The 20071-nt window shown below is 51.0% G+C and overlaps 1 long non-coding RNA gene across 1 annotated transcript in view; it reads left to right on the forward strand.

Moving 5' to 3' along the window:
* Positions 1-20071, forward strand: part of LOC141240335 (uncharacterized) — a 238992-nt gene that overhangs the window by 20328 nt on the left and 198593 nt on the right. Inside the window, exon 2 of the long non-coding RNA XR_012305585.1 lies at positions 4129-4242. This is a non-coding gene — a long non-coding RNA (uncharacterized lncRNA). The remainder of the gene's footprint in view (positions 1-4128; positions 4243-20071) is intronic.

A 20071-nucleotide genomic window follows, 5' to 3' on the forward strand; every position in this document is an offset into this window, starting at 1 on the left:
GCGGGAAGGGTCCAGAGGTAATGCGGGAAGAGCCCAGAGGTAATGCGAGAAGAGCCCAGAGGTAATGCGGGAAGAGCCCAGAGGTAATGCGAGAAGGGCGCAGAGGTAGTGCGGGAAGGGTCCAGAGGTAATGCGGGAAGGGTCCAGCGGTAATGCGGGAAGGGTCCAGAGGTAATGCGGGAAGGGTCCAGAGGTAATGTGGGAAGAGCCCAGAGGTAATGTGGGAAGAGCCCAGAGGTAATGCGGGAAGGGTCCAGCGGTAATGCGGGAAGAGCCCAGAGGTAATGCGGGAAGGGTCCAACGGTAATGCGGGAAGAGCCCAGAGGTAATGCGGGAAGGGTCCAGAGGTAATGCGGGAAGGGCCCAGAGGTAATGCGGGAAGAGCCCAGAGGTAATGCGGGAAGGGTCCAGCGGTAATGCGGGAAGAGCCCAGAGGTAATGCGGGAAGGGTCCAGAGGTAATGCGGGAAGGGCCCAGAGGTAATGCGGGAAGAGCCCAGAGGTAATGCGGGAAGGGTCCAGCGGTAATGCGGGCAGAGCCCAGAGGTAATGCGGGAAGGGTCCAGCGGTAATGCGGGAAGAGCCCAGAGGTAATGCGGGAAGGGTCCAGCGGTAATGCGGGAAGAGCCCAGAGGTAATGCGGGAAGGGTCCAGCGGTAATGCGGGAAGGGCCCAGAGGTAATGCGGGAAGAGCCCAGAGGTAATGCGGGAAGAGCCCAGAGGTAATGCGGGAAGGGTCCAGCGGTAATGCGGGAAGGGCCCAGAGGTAATGCGGGAAGGGCGCAGAGGTAATGCGGGAAGGGTCCAGAGGTAATGCGGGAAGGGCCCAGAGGTAATGCGGGAAGAGCCCAGAGGTAATGCGGGAAGGGCCCAGAGGTAATGCGGGAAGAGCCCAGAGGTAATGCGGGAAGGGTCCAGAGGTAATGCGGGAAGAGCCCAGAGGTAATGCGGGAAGGGTCCAGAGGTAATGCGGGAAGGGTCCAGAGGTAATGCGGGAAGGGTCCAGAGGTAATGCGGGAAGAGCCCAGAGGTAATGCGGGAAGGGTCCAGAGGTAATGCGGGAAGGGTCCTGAGGTAATGCGGGAAGAGCCCAGAGGTAATGCGGGAAGGGTCCAGAGGTAATGCGGGAAGAGCCCAGAGGTAATGCGAGAAGGGCACAGAGGTAGTGCGGGAAGGGTCCAGAGGTAATGCGGGAAGGGTCCAGAGGTAATGCGGGAAGAGCCCAGAGGTAATGCGAGAAGAGCCCAGAGGTAATGCGGGAAGAGCCCAGAGGTAATGCGAGAAGGGCGCAGAGGTAGTGCGGGAAGGGTCCAGAGGTAATGCGGGAAGGGTCCAGCGGTAATGCGGGAAGGGTCCAGAGGTAATGCGGGAAGGGTCCAGAGGTAATGCGGGAAGAGCCCAGAGGTAATGTGGGAAGAGCCCAGAGGTAATGCGGGAAGGGTCCAGCGGTAATGCGGGAAGAGCCCAGAGGTAATGCGGGAAGGGTCCAACGGTAATGCGGGAAGAGCCCAGAGGTAATGCGGGAAGGGTCCAGAGGTAATGCGGGAAGGGCCCAGAGGTAATGCGGGAAGAGCCCAGAGGTAATGCGGGAAGGGTCCAGCGGTAATGCGGGAAGAGCCCAGAGGTAATGCGGGAAGGGTCCAGAGGTAATGCGGGAAGGGCCCAGAGGTAATGCGGGAAGAGCCCAGAGGTAATGCGGGAAGGGTCCAGCGGTAATGCGGGCAGAGCCCAGAGGTAATGCGGGAAGGGTCCAGCGGTAATGCGGGAAGAGCCCAGAGGTAATGCGGGAAGGGTCCAGCGGTAATGCGGGAAGAGCCCAGAGGTAATGCGGGAAGGGTCCAGCGGTAATGCGGGAAGGGCCCAGAGGTAATGCGGGAAGAGCCCAGAGGTAATGCGGGAAGAGCCCAGAGGTAATGCGGGAAGGGTCCAGCGGTAATGCGGGAAGGGCCCAGAGGTAATGCGGGAAGGGCGCAGAGGTAATGCGGGAAGGGTCCAGAGGTAATGCGGGAAGGGCCCAGAGGTAATGCGGGAAGAGCCCAGAGGTAATGCGGGAAGGGCCCAGAGGTAATGAGGGAAGGGTCCAGAGGTAATGCGGGAAGGGCCCAGAGGTAATGCAGGAAGGGTCCAGAGGTAATGCGGGAAGAGCCCAGAGGTAATGCAGGAAGGGTCCAGAGGTAATGCGGGAAGGGTCCAGAGGTAATGCGGAAAGGGTCCAGAGGTAATGAGGGAAGGGTCCAGAGGTAATGCGGGAAGGGTCCAGCGGTAATGCGGGAAGGGCCCAGAGGTAATGCGGGAAGGGCGCAGAGGTAATGCGGGAAGGGTCCAGAGGTAATGCGGGAAGGGCCCAGAGGTAATGCGGGAAGAGCCCAGAGGTAATGCGGGAAGGGCCCAGAGGTAATGAGGGAAGGGTCCAGAGGTAATGCGGGAAGGGCCCAGAGGTAATGCAGGAAGGGTCCAGAGGTAATGCGGGAAGAGCCCAGAGGTAATGCAGGAAGGGTCCAGAGGTAATGCGGGAAGAGTCCAGAGGTAATGCGGAAAGGGTCCAGAGGTAATGCGGAAAGGGTCCAGAGGTAATGAGGGAAGGGTCCAGAGGTAATGCGGGAAGGGCGCAGAGGTAATGCGGAAAGGGCCCAGAGGTAATGCGGGAAGGGCGCAGAGGTAATGAGGGAAGGGCCCAGAGGTAATGAGGGAAGAGCCCAGAGGTAATGAGGGAAGAGCCCAGAGGTAATGAGGGAAGGGCCCAGAGGTAATGCGGGAAGGGCGCAGAGGTAATGAGGGAAGGACCCAGAGGTAATGCGGGAAGGGCGCAGAGGTAATGCGGGAAGGGCGCAGAGGTAATGCGGGAAGGGCCTAGAGGTAATGCGGGAAGGGTCCAGAGGTAATGCGGGAAGGGCCCAGAGGTAATGCGGGAAGAGCCCAGAGGTAATGCGGGAAGGGCCCAGAGGTAATGAGGGAAGGGCCCAGAGGTAATGAGGGAAGAGCCCAGAGGTAATGCGGGAAGGGCCCAGAGGTAATGCGGGAAGAGCCCAGAGGTAATGCGGGAAGGGCCCAGAGGTAATGAGGGAAGGGCCCAGAGGTAATGAGGGAAGGGCCCAGAGGTAATGCGGGAAGGGTCCAGAGGTAATGAGGGAAGGGTCCAGAGGTAATGCGGGAAGAGCCCAGAGGTAATGAGGGAAGGGCCCAGGGGTAATGCGGGAAGAGCCCAGAGGTAATGAGGTAAGGGCCCCGAGGTAATGAGGGAAGGGTCCAGAGGTAATGCGGGAAGGGCCCAGAGGTAATGCGGGAAGGGCCCAGAGGTAATGCGGGAAGAGCCCAGAGGTAATGCGGGAAGGGCCCAGAGGTAATGAGGGAAGGGCCCAGAGGTAATGAGGGAAGGGCCCAGAGGTAATGAGGGAAGGGCCCAGAGGTAATGCGGGAAGGGCCCAGAGGTAATGAGGGAAGGGTCCAGAGGTAATGAGGGAAGGGCCCAGAGGTAATGAGGGAAGGGCCCAGAGGTAATGAGGGAAAGGCCCAGAGGTAATGTGGGAAGGGCCCAGAGGTAATGCGGGAAGGGCCCAGAGGTAATGCGGGAAGGGCCCAGAGGTAATGCGGGAAGGGTCCAGAGGTAATGAGGGAAGGGCCCAGAGGTAATGAGGGAAAGGCCCAGAGGTAATGCGGGAAGGGCCCAGAGGTAATGCGGGAAGGGCCCAGAGGTAATGAGGGAAGGGCCCAGAGGTAATGCGGGAAGAGCCCAGAGGTAATGCGGGAAGGGTCCAGAGGTAATGAGGGAAGGGCCCAGAGGTAATGCGGGAAGAGCCCAGAGGTAATGCGGGAAGGGTCCAGAGGTAATGCGGGAAGGGCCCAGAGGTAATGAGGGAAAGGCCCAGAGGTAATGCGGGAAGGGCCCAGAGGTAATGCGGGAAGGGCCCAGAGGTAATGCGGGAAGGGTCCAGAGGTAATGCGGGAAGGGTCCAGAGGTAATGCGGGAAGGGCCCAGAGGTAATGCGGGAAGGGTCTGCAGGTGGTCTTCAGGTCATTATGGACATTGTATTGATGAGTGTTTGGGATCTCTTTGATCTCTCACTGATCACCTGGAAAGATCATTTTTCATCCTGTGTCTCAAAGTGAAATCTCTCCGTCTTCTCTTCAGGATATTAATTCACTGAAGGATTGGGGGTCCGTGCTGAAGATCGGAGAACCGAACACACGACGGTGGAGCGGTCCGGGTCCAAAGGAGAGGACAGCAGACACCGCATATGAAGAGGTGAGTCCGGGGTCCGGTGTGTAATGTGCAGAATTGTGCAGTGTTGTGTGCAGTGTTGTGTGCAGTGTTGTGTTCTGTGCAGTGTTGTGTTCTGTGCAGTGTTGTGTTCTGTGCAGTGTTCTGTGCAGTGTTCTGTGCAGTGTTATGTGTTGTGTTCTGTGCAGTGTTGTGTGCAGTGTTCTGTGCAGTGTTGTGTTCTGTGCAGTGTTGTGTTCTGTGTTGTGTTCTGTGCAGTGTTGTGTGCAGTGTTCTGTGCAGTGTTGTGTTCTGTGCAGTGTTGTGTTCTGTGCAGTGTTGTGTTGTGTGCAGTGTCGCACTCTTGTGTTGTGTTCTGTGCAGTGTTGTGTGCAGTGTTGTGTTCTGTGCAGTGTTCTGTGCAGTGTTCTGTGCAGTGTTATGTGTTGTGTTCTGTGCAGTGTTGTGTGCAGTGTTGTGTTCTGTGCAGTGTTGTGTTCTGTGCAGTGTTCTGTGCAGTGTTGTGTTCTGTGCAGTGTTCTGTGCAGTGTTGTGTTCTGTGCAGTGTTCTGTGTTGTGTTGTGTTCTGTGCAGTGTTCTGTGCAGTGTTGTGTTCTGTGCAGTGTTGTGTTCTGTGCAGTGTTCTGTGCAGTGTTGTGTTCTGTGCAGTGTTCTGTGCAGTGTTGTGTTCTGTGCAGTGTTCTGTGTTGTGTTCTGTGTTGTGTTCTGTATTGTGTTGTGTTCTGTGCAGTGTCGCCCTCTTGTGTTGTGTTCTGTGCAGTGTCGCCCTCTTGTAATATGCAGTGTCGCCCTCTTGTGTTGTGTTCTGTGCAGTGTCGCCCTCTTGTGTTGTGTGCAGTGTCGCGCTCTTGTGTTGTGTTGTGTGCAGTGTCGCCCTCTTGTGCAGTGTTGTGTGCAGTGTCGCCCTCTTGTGTTGTGTTGTGTGCAGTGTTGTGTTGTGTGCAGTGTCGCCCTCTTGTGTTGTGTTCTGTGCAGTGTTCTGTGCAGTGTTGTGTTCTGTGTTGTGTTCTGTATTGTGTTGTGTTCTGTGCAGTGTCGCCCTCTTGTGTTGTGTTCTGTGCAGTGTTGTGTTGTGTGCAGTGTCGCCCTCTTGTGCAGTGTTGTGTGCAGTGTTGTGTTGTGTGCAGTGTCGCCCTCTTGTGCAGTGTTGTGTTCTGTATTGTGCAGTGTTCTGTGCAGTGTCGCGCTCTTGTGTTGTGTTCTGTGCAGTGTCGCGCTCTTGTGTTGTGTTCTGTGCAGTGTCGCGCTCTTGTGTTGTGTTCTGTGCAGTGTCGAGCTCTTGTGTTGTGTTCTGTGCAGTGTCGCGCTCTTGTGTTGTGTTCTGTGCAGTTTCGCCCTCTTGTGCAGTGTTCTGTGCAGTGTTGTGTTGTGTGCAGTGTTGTGTTGTGTGCAGTGTTGTGTTCGGTGTTGTGTTCTGTATTGTGTTGTGTTCTGTGCAGTGTTCTGTATTGTGTTGTGTGCAGTGTCACCCTCTTGTGCAGTGTTGTGTGCAGTGTTGTGTTGTGTGCAGTGTTGTGTTGTGTGCAGTGTCGCCCTCTTGTTTTGTGTTCTGTGTTGTGTTCTGTGCAGTGTTGTGTTGTGTGCAGTGTCGCCCTCTTGTTTTGTGTTCTGTGTTGTGTTCTGTGCAGTGTTGTGTTCGGTGTTGTGTTCTGTATTGTGTTGTGTTCTGTGCAGTGTTCTGTATTGTGTTGTGTGCAGTGTCACCCTCTTGTGCAGTGTTGTGTGCAGTGTTGTGTTGTGTGCAGTGTCGCCCTCTTGTGTTGTGTTCTGTGTTGTGTTGTGTTCTGTGTTGTGTTCTGTATTGTGTTGTGTTCTGTGCAGTGCCGCCCTCTTGTGTTGTGTTGTGTGCAGTGTCGCCCTCTTGTGCAGTGTTCTGTTGTGTGCAGTGTCGCGCTCTTGTGTTGTGTTCTGTGCAGTGTTGCCCTCTTGTGTTGTGTTGTGTGCAGTGTCGCCCTCTTGTGCAGTGTTCTGTTGTGTGCAGTGTCGCGCTCTTGTGTTGTGTTGTGTGCAGTGTCGCGCTCTTGTGTTGTGTTCTGTGCAGTGTCGCGCTCTTGTGTTGTGTTCTGTGCAGTGTTGCCCTCTTGTGTTGTGTTGTGTGCAGTGTCGCCCTCTTGTGTTGTGTTTTGTGTTGTGTGCAGTGTCGCCCTCTTGTGCAGTGTTGTGTGCAGTGTCGCGCTCTTGTGTTGTGTTCTGTGCAGTGTTGCCCTCTTGTGTTGTGTTGTGTGCAGTGTCGCCCTCTTGTGTTGTGTTCTGTGCAGTGTTGTGTTCTGTGTTGTGTTCTGTATTGTGTTGTGTTGTGTGCAGTGTTGTGTGCAGTGTCGCGCTCTTGTGTTGTGTTCTGTGCAGTGTTGCCCTCTTGTGTTGTGTTGTGTGCAGTGTCGCCCTCTTGTGTTGTGTTTTGTGTTGTGTTGTGTGCAGTGTCGCCCTCTTGTGCAGTGTTGTGTGCAGTGTTGCCCTCTTGTGCAGTGTTGTGTGCAGTGTTGTGTTGTGTTGTGTGCAGTGTCGCCCTCTTGTGTTGTGTTTTGTGTTGTGTTGTGTGCAGTGTCGCCCTCTTGTGCAGTGTTGTGTGCAGTGTTGCCCTCTTGTGCAGTGTTGTGTGCAGTGTTGTGTTGTGTGCAGTGTCGCCCTCTTGTGTTGTGTTTTGTGTTGTGTGCAGTGTTGCCCTCTTGTGCAGTGTTGTGTGCAGTGTCGCCCTCTTGTGGAGTGTTCTGTGCAGTGTTGCCCTCTTGTGTTGTGTTCTGTGCAGTTTTGCCCTCTTGTGTTGTGTTGTATGCAGTGTTGTGTTGTGTGCAGTGTCGCCCTCTTGTGCAGTGTTGTGTGCAGTGTTGCCCTCTTGTGCAGTGTTGTGTGCAGTGTTGTGTTGTGTGCAGTGTCGCCCTCTTGTGTTGTGTTCTGTGCAGTGTTGTGTTCTGTGTTGTGTTCTGTATTGTGTTGTGTTCTGTGCAGTGTCGCCCTCTTGTGTTGTGTTGTGTGCAGTGTCGCCCTCTTGTGCAGTGTTGTGTGCAATGTTGTGTTGTGTGCAGTGTCGCCCTCTTGTGTTGTGTTCTGTGCAGTGTTCTGTGTTGTGTTCTGTGTTGTGTTCTGTATTGTGTTGTGTTGTGTGCAGTGTCGCCCTCTTGTGTTGTGTTGTGTGCAGTGTTCTGTGCAGTGTCGCCCTCTTGTGCAGTGTTCTGTGCAGTGTCGCCCTCTTGTGCAGTGTTGTGTGCAGTGTCGCCCTCTTGTGCAGTGTTGTGTGCAGTGTCGCCCTCTTGTGTTGTGTTCTGTGCAGTGTCGCCCTCTTGTGCAGTGTTGTGTGCAGTGTTGTGTTCTGTGCAGTGTCGCCCTCTTGTGTTGTGTTCTGTGCAGTGTTGTGTTCTGTGTTGTGCAGTGTTGTGTGCAGTGTTGCCCTCTTGTGTTGTGTTGTGTGCAGTGTTCTGTGCAGTGTCGTCCTCTTGTGCAGTGTTCTGTGCAGTGTCGCCCTCTTGTGCAGTGTTGTGTGCAGTGTCGCCCTCTTGTGCAGTGTTGTGTGCAGTGTCGCCCTCTTGTGTTGTGTTCTGTGCAGTGTCGCCCTCTTGTGCAGTGTTGTGTGCAGTGTTGTGTTCTGTGCAGTGTCGCCCTCTTGTGTTGTGTTCTGTGCAGTGTTGTGTTCTGTATTGTGCAGTGTTGTGTGCAGTGTTGCCCTCTTGTGTTGTGTTGTGTGCAGTGTTCTGTGCAGTGTCGCCCTCTTGTGCAGTGTTGTGTGCAGTGTCGCCCTCTTGTGTTGTGTTGTGTGCAGTGTCGCCCTCTTGTGTTGTGTTGTGTGCAGTGTCGCCCTCTTGTGCAGTGTTGTGTGCAGTGTCGCCCTCTTGTGCAGTGTTGTGTGCAGTGTCGCCCTCTTGTGTTGTGTTGTGTGCAGTGTCGCCCTCTTGTGCAGTGTTGTGTGCAGTGTTGCCCTCTTGTGCAGTGTTGTGTGCAGTGTTGCCCTCTTGTGCAGTGTTGCCCTCTTGTGCAGTGTTGTGTGCAGTGTTGTGTTGTGTGCAGTGTTGTTTGTTGTGTTGTGTGCAGTGTTGTGTGCAGTGTTGCCCTCTTGTGCAGTGTTGTGTGCAGTGTCGCCCTCTTGTGCAGTGTTGTGTGCAGTGTTGCCCTCTTGTGCAGTGTTGCCCTCTTGTGCAGTGTTGTGTGCAGTGTTGTGTTGTGTGTTGTGTTCTGTATTGTGTTGTGTTGTGTGCAGTGTCACCCTCTTGTGTTGTGTTGTGTGCAGTGTTGCCCTCTTGTGTTGTGTTGTGTGCAGTGTCGCCCTCTTGTGTTGTGTTGTGTGCAGTGTCGCCCTCTTGTGCAGTGTTGTGTGCAGTGTTGCCCTCTTGTGTTGTGTTGTGTGTTGTGTGCAGTGTTGTGTGCAGTGTTGCCCTCTTGTGCAGTGTTGTGTGCAGTGTTGCCCTCTTGTGCAGTGTTGTGTGCAGTGTCGCCCTCTTGTGTTGTGTTCTGTGCAGTGTTGTGTTCTGTGTTGTGTTCTGTATTGTGTTGTGTTGTGTGCAGTGTTCTGTGCAGTGTCGCCCTCTTGTGTTGTGTTGTGTGCAGTGTCGCCCTCTTGTGTTGTGTTGTGTGCAGTGTCACCCTCTTGTGCAGTGTTGTGTGCAGTGTTGTGTTGTGTGCAGTGTCGCCCTCTTGTGTTGTGTTGTGTGCAGTGTTCTGTGCAGTGTCGCCCTCTTGTGTTGTGTTGTGTGCAGTGTTGCCCTCTTGTGCAGTGTTGTGTGCAGTGTTGTGTTGTGTGCAGTGTCGCCCTCTTGTGTTGTGTTGTGTGCAGTGTTGCCCTCTTGTGCAGTGTTGTGTGCAGTGTTGTGTTGTGTGCAGTGTCGCCCTCTTGTGTTGTGTTGTGTGCAGTGTTCTGTGCAGTGTCGCCCTCTTGTGTTGTGTTGTGTGCAGTGTCGCCCTCTTGTGCAGTGTTGTGTGCAGTGTTGTGTTCTGTATTGTGTTGTGTTCTGTGTTGTGTTCTGTATTGTGCAGTGTTGTGTGCAGTGTCGCCCTCTTGTGTTGTGTGCAGTGTTGCCCTCTTGTGCAGTGTTGTGTGCAGTGTTGTGTTGTGTGCAGTGTCGCCCTCTTGTGTTGTGTGCAGTGTTCTGTGCAGTGTCGCCCTCTTGTGTTGTGTTGTGTGCAGTGTCGCCCTCTTGTGCAGTGTTGTGTGCAGTGTTGTGTTCTGTATTGTGTTGTGTTCTGTGTTGTGTTCTGTATTGTGCAGTGTTGTGTGCAGTGTCGCCCTCTTGTGTTGTGTTCTGTGCAGTGTTGTGTTCTGTGTTGTGTTCTGTATTGTGTTGTGTTGTGTGCAGTGTTGTGTGCAGTGTTGTGTGCAGTGTCGCGCTCTTGTGTTGTGTTCTGTGCAGTGTCGCCCTCTTGTGCAGTGTCGCCCTCTTGTGCAGTGTTGTGTGCAGTGTTGTGTGCAGTGTCGCCCTCTTGTGTTGTGTTCTGTATTGTGTTGTGTTGTGTGCAGTGTCGCCCTCTTGTGTTGTGTTCTGTGCAGTGTTGTGTTCTGTGTTGTGTTCTGTATTGTGTTGTGTTGTGTGCAGTGTTGTGTGCAGTGTTGTGTGCAGTGTCGCCCTCTTGTGTTGTGTTCTGTATTGTGTTGTGTTGTGTGCAGTGTCGCCCTCTTGTGTTGTGTTCTGTATTGTGTTGTGTTGTGTGCAGTGTCGCCCTCTTGTGTTGTGTTGTGTGCAGTGTTGCCCTCTTGTGCAGTGTTGTGTGCAGTGTTGCCCTCTTGTGCAGTGTTGTGTGCAGTGTCGCCCTCTTGTGTTTGCGTGTTGCTGAGGTTTCGTGTCGTGCTGTGTGACTTCTGGACGTCTTCTCTCTCCTCCGCTGTGTCGGGACTGTCCGGCCTCCTCCTATCAGACGTCCCGGCGGCTCCACGCCCGTCTCTGACCCAATCAGTGGCACATGGCAGCCAAACATCAGGAGCTGCCAGCGTCCCGGCCCACACTGCGCACACGGTGGGATCCACTGCGCTGCAGTCTGAGCGCGGCGACCCCAGATTCCTCCACAGAGTCTCAGTGTCTTTGGGGCCGCTGAGGAGAACATGGTGGAAGCCGCCTCATCCCACTGATGATTCACAAGATGGAAGAGCCGCATCACACCTAGAAGGACAAAGGGAGCAATGTTCAGACCTTCTGACCCTCAGGCTCCAGATCCCACCATCCTCTGCTGCTGAGCGTGAGTCTCCCATCATTGTATACAGTCATGGCCAAAAGTTTTGAGAATGACACCACAATGATCTTTTCCCATGATCTGCTGGCCTCTGGTTTGTATTAGTGTTTGTCTGATGTTTATATCACATACAGAAATATAATTGCAATCATATTATGAGGACCAATAGGTTATATTGACAGTTAGAATGAGTCAATATTTGCAGTGTTGCCCCTTCTTCTTCAAGACCTCTGTAATTCTCCCTGGCATGCTCTCAATCAACTTTTGGACCAAATCCTGACTGATAGCAGTCCATTCTTGCATAATCAATGCTTGCATTTTGCCAGAATTTGTTAGTTTTTGTTTGTCCACCCGTCTCTTGATGATTGACCACAAGTTCTCAATGGGATTAAGATCTGGGGAGTTTCCAGGCCATGGACCCAAAACCTCTATGTTTTGCTCCATGAGCCATTTAGTTATCACCTTTGCTTTATGGCAAGGTGCTCCATCATGCTGAAAAAGGCATTGTTGGGCGCCAAACTGCTCTTGGACGGTTGGGAGAAGTTGCTATTGGAGGACATTCTGGTACCATTCTTTATTCATGGCTGTGTTTTTAGGCAAGACTGTGAGTGAGCCGATTCCCTTGGCTGAGAAGCAACCCCACACATGAATGGTTTCAGGATGCTTTACAGTTGGCATGAGACAAGACTGGTGGTAGCGCTCACCTCTTCTTTTCCAAATAAGCTGTTTTCCAGATGTCCCAAACAATCGAAAAGGGGATTCATCAGAGAAAATGACTTTGCCCCAGTCCTCAGCAGTCCACTCCCTGTACCTTTTGCAGAATATCAGTCGGTCCCTGATGTTTTTTCTGGAGAGAAGTGGCTTCTTTGCTGCCCTCCTTGAAACCAGCCCTTGCTCAAAGAGTCTGCGCCTCACAGTGCGTGCAGAAGCACTCACACCAGCCTGCTGCCATTCCTGAGCAAGCTCGGCACTGCTGCTAGTCCCATCCCGCAGATGAAACAGTTTTAAGATACGGTCCTGGCGCTTGCTGGTCTTTCTTGGGCGCCCTGGAGCCTTTTTGACAACAATGGAAGCTCTCTCCTTGAAGTTCTTGATGATGCGATAGATTGTTGACTGAGGTGCAATCTTTGTAGCTGCGATACTCTTCCCTGTTAGGCCATTTTTGTGCAGTGCAATGATGGCTGCACGTGTTTCTTTAGAGATAACCATGGTTAACTGAAGAGAAACAATGATACCAAGAACCAGCCTCCTTATAAAGTGTCCAGTGATGTCATTCTTACTTAATCATGACTGATTGATCGCCAGCCCTGTCCTCATCAACACCCACACCTGTGTTAATGGATCAATCACTAAAACGATGTTAGCTGCTCCTTTTAAGGCAGGACTGCAATGATGTTGAAATGTGTGTTGGGGGTTAAAGTTCATTTTCTGGGCAAATATTGACTTTGCAAGTACAGTAATTGCTGTTAAGCTGATCACTCTTTGACATTCAGGAGTATATGCAAATTGCCATTACAAAAAATTGAGCAGTAAACTTTGGAAAAATTACTATTTGTCTCATTCTCAATACTTTTGGCCATGACTGTAGACAATCATCTTCTCTATCTCATACATTAATGTCACGTGCAGCTATTTAGCAGATGATTAGTTCTGCAGATTCTCCTCCTGTCTCTGCGTTGTTACTGTTTTTTTATTATTTTGTTAGTATTGTGTAAATCCGCCTTTGGCTTTCAGCACGGCCTGAATCCTTCTTGCTCTCGATCAGATTCGAGCACGTCTCCACCGACATCTGATCCCAGGTCTCTTCTACTCGGTCCCACAGTTGGTGCAGAGTGGTCGCCTCTCTTGAGTCTGTATACAGTTATATCTTCACCTCTACCCACAAGTGTTGGATTGGGTTGAGGTATGGGGACTGTGGGGCCAGTCCAGCACCTCTACTTCATTGTCATTGAACCATTTCTTCCCCAATCTCGCCGTATGCTTCGGGTCATTGTCCTGCTGGAGCACCATGTCATCCTCTTCATACCCATAATACTCGAGTGTACAAAGTAACTCGTCTTGTAGGATACTCACATGTAGTTGAGCATTGAGACCACCATCGATCCTGGTCAAGTATCCAACGCCTTTGGCTGTGAGACAACCCCATATCATCAGGCTTAATCCATATCATCAGGCTTAATCCATATCACCAGGCTTCCTCCATATCATCAGGCTTACCCCACATCACCAGGCTTCCTCCACATCACCAGGCTTCCTCCACATCACCAGGCTTCCTCCACATCATCAGGCTTCCTCCACATCATCAGGCTTCCTCCACATCATCAGGCTTCCTCCACATCATCAGGCTTCCTCCACATCATCAGGCTTCCTCCACATCATCAGGTTTCCTCCACACCACCAGGCTTCCCCCACATCATCAGGCTTCCCCCACATCATCAGGCTTCCTCCACATCATCAGGCTTCCTCCACATCATCAGGCTTCCTCCACATCATCATGCTTCATCCACATCACCAGGCTTCCTCCACATCGCCAGGCTTCCTCCACATCACCAGGCTTCCTCCACATCATCAGGCTTCCTCCACATCACCAGGCTTCCTCCACATCGCCAGGCTTCCTCCACACCACCAGGCTTCCTCCACATCACCAGGCTTCCTCCACACCACCAGGCTTCCTCCACATCATCAGGCTTCCTCCATATCATCAGACTTCCTCCACACCATCAGGCTTCCTCCATATCACCAGGCTTACTCCATATCACCAGGCCTCCTCCACATCATCAGGCTTCCTCCACACCATCAGACTTCCCCCACATCATCAGGCTTCCTCCACACCACCAGGCTTCCTCCACACCATCAGGCTTCCTCCATATCACCAGGCTTCCTCCATATCACCAGGCTTCCTCCATATCACCAGGCTTACTCCACATCACCAGGCTTACTCCACATCATCAGGCTTCCTCCACATCATCAGGCTTCCTCCACATCATCAGGCTTCCTCCACATCATCAGGCTTCCTCCACATCTTTAGGTTTCCCCCATATCATCAGGTTTCCTCCACACCACCAGGCTTCCCCCACATCATCAGGCTTCCCCCACATCATCAGGCTTCCTCCACATCATCAGGCTTCCTCCACATCATCAGGCTTCCTCCACATCATCAGGCTTCCTCCACATCACCAGGCTTCCTCCACATCACCAGGCTTCCTCCACATCACCAGGCTTCCTCCACATCACCAGGCTTCCTCCACATCACCAGGCTTCCTCCACATCACCAGGCTTCCTCCACACCACCAGGCTTCCTCCACATCACCAGGCTTCCTCCACACCACCAGGCTTCCTCCACATCATCAGGCTTCCTCCATATCATCAGGCTTCCTCCACACCACCAGGCTTCCTGCACATCACCAGGCTTCCTCCACACCACCAGGCTTCCTCCACATCATCAGGCTTCCTCCATATCATCAGGCTTCCTCCACACCATCAGGCTTGCTCCACACCACCAGGCTTCCCTCATATCATCAGGCTTCCTCCACACCATCAGGCTTCCCCCATATCATCAGGCTTCCTCCACATCATCAGGCTTCCTCCACATCATCAGGCTTCCTCCACACCATCAGGCTTCCTCCACATCATCAGGCTTCCTCCATATCACCAGACTTACTCCATATCATCAGGCTTCCTCCACACCATCAGGCTTCCCCCATATCATCAGGCTTCCTCCACATCATCAGGCTTCCTCCACATCATCAGGCTTCCTCCACACCATCAGGCTTCCTCCACACCATCAGGCTTCCTCCACATCATCAGGCTTCCTCCACATCATCAGGCTTCCTCCATATCATCAGGCTTCCTCCACACCATCAGGCTTCCTCCATATCACCAGGCTTACTCCATATCACCAGGCCTCCTCCACATCATCAGGCTTCCTCCACACCATCAGACTTCCCCCACATCATCAGGCTTCCTCCACACCACCAGGCTTCCTCCACACCATCAGGCTTCCTCCATATCACCAGGCTTCCTCCATATCACCAGGCTTCCTCCATATCACCAGGCTTCCTCCACATCACCAGGCTTACTCTACATCATCAGGCTTCCTCCACATCATCAGGCTTCCTCCACATCATCAGGCTTCCTCCACATCTTTAGGTTTCCCCCATATCATCAGGTTTCCTCCACACCACCAGGCTTCCCCCACATCATCAGGCTTCCCCCACATCATCAGGCTTCCTCCACATCATCAGGCTTCCTCCACATCATCAGGCTTCCTCCACATCATCAGGCTTCCTCCACATCACCAGGCTTCCTCCACATCACCAGGCTTCCTCCACATCACCAGGCTTCCTCCACATCACCAGGCTTCCTCCACATCACCAGGCTTCCTCCACACCACCAGGCTTCCTCCACATCACCAGGCTTCCTCCACACCACCAGGCTTCCTCCACATCATCAGGCTTCCTCCATATCATCAGGCTTCCTCCACACCACCAGGCTTCCTGCACATCACCAGGCTTCCTCCACACCACCAGGCTTCCTCCACATCATCAGGCTTCCTCCATATCATCAGGCTTCCTCCACACCATCAGGCTTGCTCCACACCACCAGGCTTCCCTCATATCATCAGGCTTCCTCCACACCATCAGGCTTCCCCCATATCATCAGGCTTCCTCCACATCATCAGGCTTCCTCCACATCATCAGGCTTCCTCCACACCATCAGGCTTCCTCCACATCATCAGGCTTCCTCCATATCACCAGACTTACTCCATATCATCAGGCTTCCTCCACACCATCAGGCTTCCCCCATATCATCAGGCTTCCTCCACATCATCAGGCTTCCTCCACATCATCAGGCTTCCTCCACACCATCAGGCTTCCTCCACACCATCAGGCTTCCTCCACATCATCAGGCTTCCTCCACATCATCAGGCTTCCTCCATATCATCAGGCTTCCTCCACACCATCAGGCTTCCTCCATATCACCAGGTTTACTCCATATCACCAGGCCTCCTCCCCATCATCAGGCTTCCTCCACACCATCAGACTTCCCCCACATCATCAGGCTTCCTCCACACCACCAGACTTCCTCCACACCATCAGGCTTCCTCCATATCACCAGGCTTCCTCCATATCACCAGGCTTCCTCCATATCACCAGGCTTACTCCACATCACCAGGCTTACTCCACATCATCAGGCTTCCTCCACATCATCAGGCTTCCTCCACATCATCAGGCTTCCTCCACATCTTTAGGTTTCTCCCATATCATCAGGTTTCCTCCATATTATCAGGCTTCCTCCACCGAACTCAACAGTTCCTTCACTTTCTCCATCCGTTGCTCCTTTTTCCCTTTACTTCTTCCAGACCCATTTGCCCCATCAGAGCCGTCTATTGACTTTCATCTCATTGCTCCAATTCGCCAGTTTCCAATCTTCTTCCACTTTTCGAACTTTTTTGTTAACTCGAGCCGACGCTTCTTATGACGATATTGAAGTTGAGGCTTCTCCACTTTTTTTCGGGCCACCATTCCAGACTTGTGTAGCGCGGCGCTTGCATGGACGTCTGTGATCTCACTATTACAAAGCTTACGAGCCTCCTCCACTGCCGTGTTTGTCGCCCAAAACTGATAGACCTTGTGATGAGCCGACTTGGTGACTCCGATATTTTGCCTGGACGTCCACCTCTTTTCTTCTGAATAGATGGACAGACTTCATTCCATATTTTTTCACCTGTCATGGTGCTCACATGATGCACTTTGGCAATTTTCTTGGCCGAAGAATTAATTTAGCTATATGGTTAATAAATAATGCTAAATAGTTGTAAGTCAAATTTATGTATGAGATGCCAAGATGATTGTCTATAAAATGATGGGAGTCTCACGTTCAGCAGTAGAGGATGGTGAGATCTGGAGCCTGAGGGTCAAAAGTCCAAAACATTGTTACGCTTTTGCTCATCAGTGTATATTTATAGGAGAGGAGCCCCATATTTATAGGAGAGGAGCCCCGTATTTATAGGAGAGGAGCCCCGTATTTATAGTAGACGAGCCCCGTATTTAGAGGAGACGAGCCCTATATTTATGAGTGGGGAGCTCCGTATTTATAGGAGAGAAGCCCCATATTTATAGGAGAGGAGCCCCATATTTATAAGAGGGTAGCCCCATATTTATAGGAGAGAAGCCCCATATTTATAGGAGAGGAGCCCCATATTTATAGGAGACGAGCCCCGTATTTATAGTAGACGAGCCTTATATTTATAAGAGGGGAGCCCCGTATTTACAGGAGAGGAACCCCGTATTTATAGGAGACGAGCCCCATATTTATAGGAGACGAGCCCTATATTTATAAGAGGGGAGCCCCGTATTTACAGGAGAGGAACCCCGTATTTATAGGAGACGAGCCCCATATTTATAGGAGAGAAGCCCCATATTTATAGGAGATGAACCCCATATTTATAGCAGACGTGCCCCGTATTTATAGGAGACGAGCCCTATATTTATGAGTGGGGAGCCCCGTATTTATAGGAGATGAGCCCCATATTTATAGGAGAGAAGCCCCATATTTATAGGAGAGGAGCCCCATATTTATAAGAGGGGAGCCCCATATTTATAGGAGACGAGCCCCATATTTATAGGAGACGTGCCCCATATTTATAGGAGACGTGCCCCGTATTTATAGTAGACGTGCCCCATATTTATAGGAGATGAGCCCCATATTTATAGGAGACGAGCCCCGTATTTATAGCAGACGTGCCCCGTATTTATAGGAGACGAGCCCTATATTTATAGCAGACGTGACCCGTATTTATAGGAGACGAGCCCTATATTTATGAGTGGGGAGCCCCTTATTTATAGGAGATGAGCCCCATATTTATAGGAGAGAAGCCCCATATTTATAGGAGAGGAGCCCCATATTTATAGGAGATGAGCCCCATATTTATAGGAGATGAGCCCCATATTTATAGGAGAGAAGCTCCATATTTATAGGAGAGGAGCCCCATATTTATAGGAGACGAGCCCCATATTTATAGGAGACGAGCCCCATATTTATAGGAGATGAGCCCCATATTTATAGGAGATGAGCCCCATATTTATAGGAGATGAGCCCCATATTTATAGGAGAGGAGCCCCATATTTATAGGAGATGAGCCCCATATTTATAAGAGCGGAGGCCCATATTTATAAGAGGGGAGCCCCGTATTTATAATAGATGAGCCCCGTATTTATAGGAGACGTGCCCCATATTTATAGGAGAGAAGCCCCATATTTATAGGAGAGGAGCCCCATATTTATAGGAGACGTGCCCCATATTTATAAGAGGGGAGCCTCGTATTTACAGGAGAGGAACCCCATATTTATAGGAGATGAGCCCCATATTTATAGGAGATGAGCCCATATTTATAGGAGAGAAGCCCCATATTTATAAGAGGGGAGCCCCATATTTATAGGAGAGAAGCCCCATATTTATAGGAGATGAGCCCCATATTTATAGGAGAGGAGCCCCATATTTATAGGAGACGTGCCCCATATTTATAAGAGGGGAGCCCCGTATTTACAGGAGAGGAACCCCATATTTATAGGAGATGAGCCCCATATTTATAGGAGATGAGCCCCATATTTATAGGAGAGAAGCCCCATATTTATAAGAGGGGAGCCCCATATTTATAGGAGATGAGCCCCATATTTATAGGAGATGAGCCCCATATTTATAGGAGATGAGCCCCATATTTATAGGAGAGGAGCCCCATATTTATAGGAAAGGAGCCCCATATTTATAAGAGGGGAGCCCCATATTTATAAGAGCGGAGGCCCATATTTATAGGAGAGAAGCCCCATATTTATAGGAGATGAGCCCCATATTTATAGGAGAGAAGCCCCATATTTATAGGAGATGAGCCATATATTTATAAGAGGGGAGTCCCGTATTTATAGGAGATGTGCTCCGTATTTATAGTAGGTGTGCCCCGTATTTATAGGAGAGGAGCCCCATATTTATAGGAGATGAGCCCCATATTTATAGGAGAGGAGCCCCATATTTATAGGAAAGGAGCCCCATATTTATAAGAGGGGAGCCCCATATTTATAAGAGCGGAGGCCCATATTTATAGGAGAGAAGCCCCATATTTATAGGAGAGGAACCCCGTATTTATAGGAGACGAGCCCCATATTTATAAGAGGGGAGCCCCATATATACAGGAGAGGAACCCCGTATTTATAGGAGACGTGCCCCGTATTTATAGGAGACGAGCCCCATATTTATAGGAGACGAGCCCTATATTTATAAGAGTGGAGCCCCGTATTTACAGGAGAGGAACCCCGTATTTATAGTAGACGAGCCCCGTATTTATAGTAGACGAGCCACGTATTCATAGGGGACGTGCCCCATATTTATAGGAGAGGAGCCCCGTATTTATAGGAGACGAGCCCCATATTTATAGGGGACGTGCCCCATATTTATAGGAGAGGAGCCCCGTATTAATAGGAGACGTGCCCTATATTTATAGGAGACGAGCCCCGTATTTATAGGAGACGAGCCTTATATTTATAAGAGGGGAGCCCCGTATTTATAGGAGAGAAGCCCCATATTTATAGGAGAGGAGCCCCATATTTATAGGAGACGAGCCCCATATTTATAGGAGAGGAGCCCCATATTTATAAGAGGGGAGCCCCATATTTATAGGAGAGAAGCTCCATATTTATAGGAGAGGAGCCCCATATTTATAGGAGATGAGCCCCATATTTATAGGAGATGAGCCCCATATTTATAGGAGAGAAGCCCCATATTTATAGGAGATGAGCCCCATATTTATAGGAGAGGAGCCCCATATTTATAGGAGATGAGCCCCATATTTATAAGAGCGGAGGCCCATATTTATAAGAGGGGAGCCCCGTATTTATAGGGGACGTGCCCCATATTTATAGGAGAGGAGCCCCGTATTAATAGGAGACGTGCCCTATATTTATAGGAGACGAGCCCCGTATTTATAGGAGACGAGCCTTATATTTATAAGAGGGGAGCCCCGTATTTATAGGAGAGAAGCCCCATATTTATAGGAGAGGAGCCCCATATTTATAGGAGACGAGCCCCATATTTATAGGAGATGAGCCCCATATTTATAGGAGAGAAACCCCATATTTATAGGAGAGGAGCCCCATATTTATAAGAGGGGAGCCCCATATTTACAGGAGAGGAACCCCATATTTATAGGAGATGAGCCCCATATTTATAGGAGAGAAGCCCCATATTTATAGGAGATGAGCCCCATATTTATAGGAGAGGAGCCCCATATTTATAGGAGATGAGCCCCATATTTATAAGAGCGGAGGCCCATATTTATAAGAGGGGAGCCCCGTATTTATAGGAGTCGTGCCCCATATTTATAGGAGAGAAGCCCCATATTTATAGGAGACGTGCCCCATATTTATAAGAGGGGAGCCCCATATTTACAGGAGAGGAACCCCATATTTATAGGAGATGAGCCCCATATTTATAGGAGAGGAGCCCCATATTTATAGGAGAGAAGCCCCATATTTATAGGAGAGGAGCCCCATATTTATAGGAGACGTGCCCCATATTTATAAGAGGGGAGCCCCGTATTTACAGGAGAGGAACCCCATATTTATAGGAGATGAGCCCCATATTTATAGGAGATGAGCCCCATATTTATAGGAGAGAAGCCCCATATTTATAAGAGGGGAGCCCCATATTT

The sequence above is a fragment of the Phyllobates terribilis genome, unplaced genomic scaffold, assembly GCF_046119375.1.
Source record: "Phyllobates terribilis strain yellow unplaced genomic scaffold, ASM4611937v1 Scaffold_840__1_contigs__length_612611, whole genome shotgun sequence".
In the NCBI taxonomy this organism is placed as follows: domain Eukaryota; kingdom Metazoa; phylum Chordata; class Amphibia; order Anura; family Dendrobatidae; genus Phyllobates; species Phyllobates terribilis.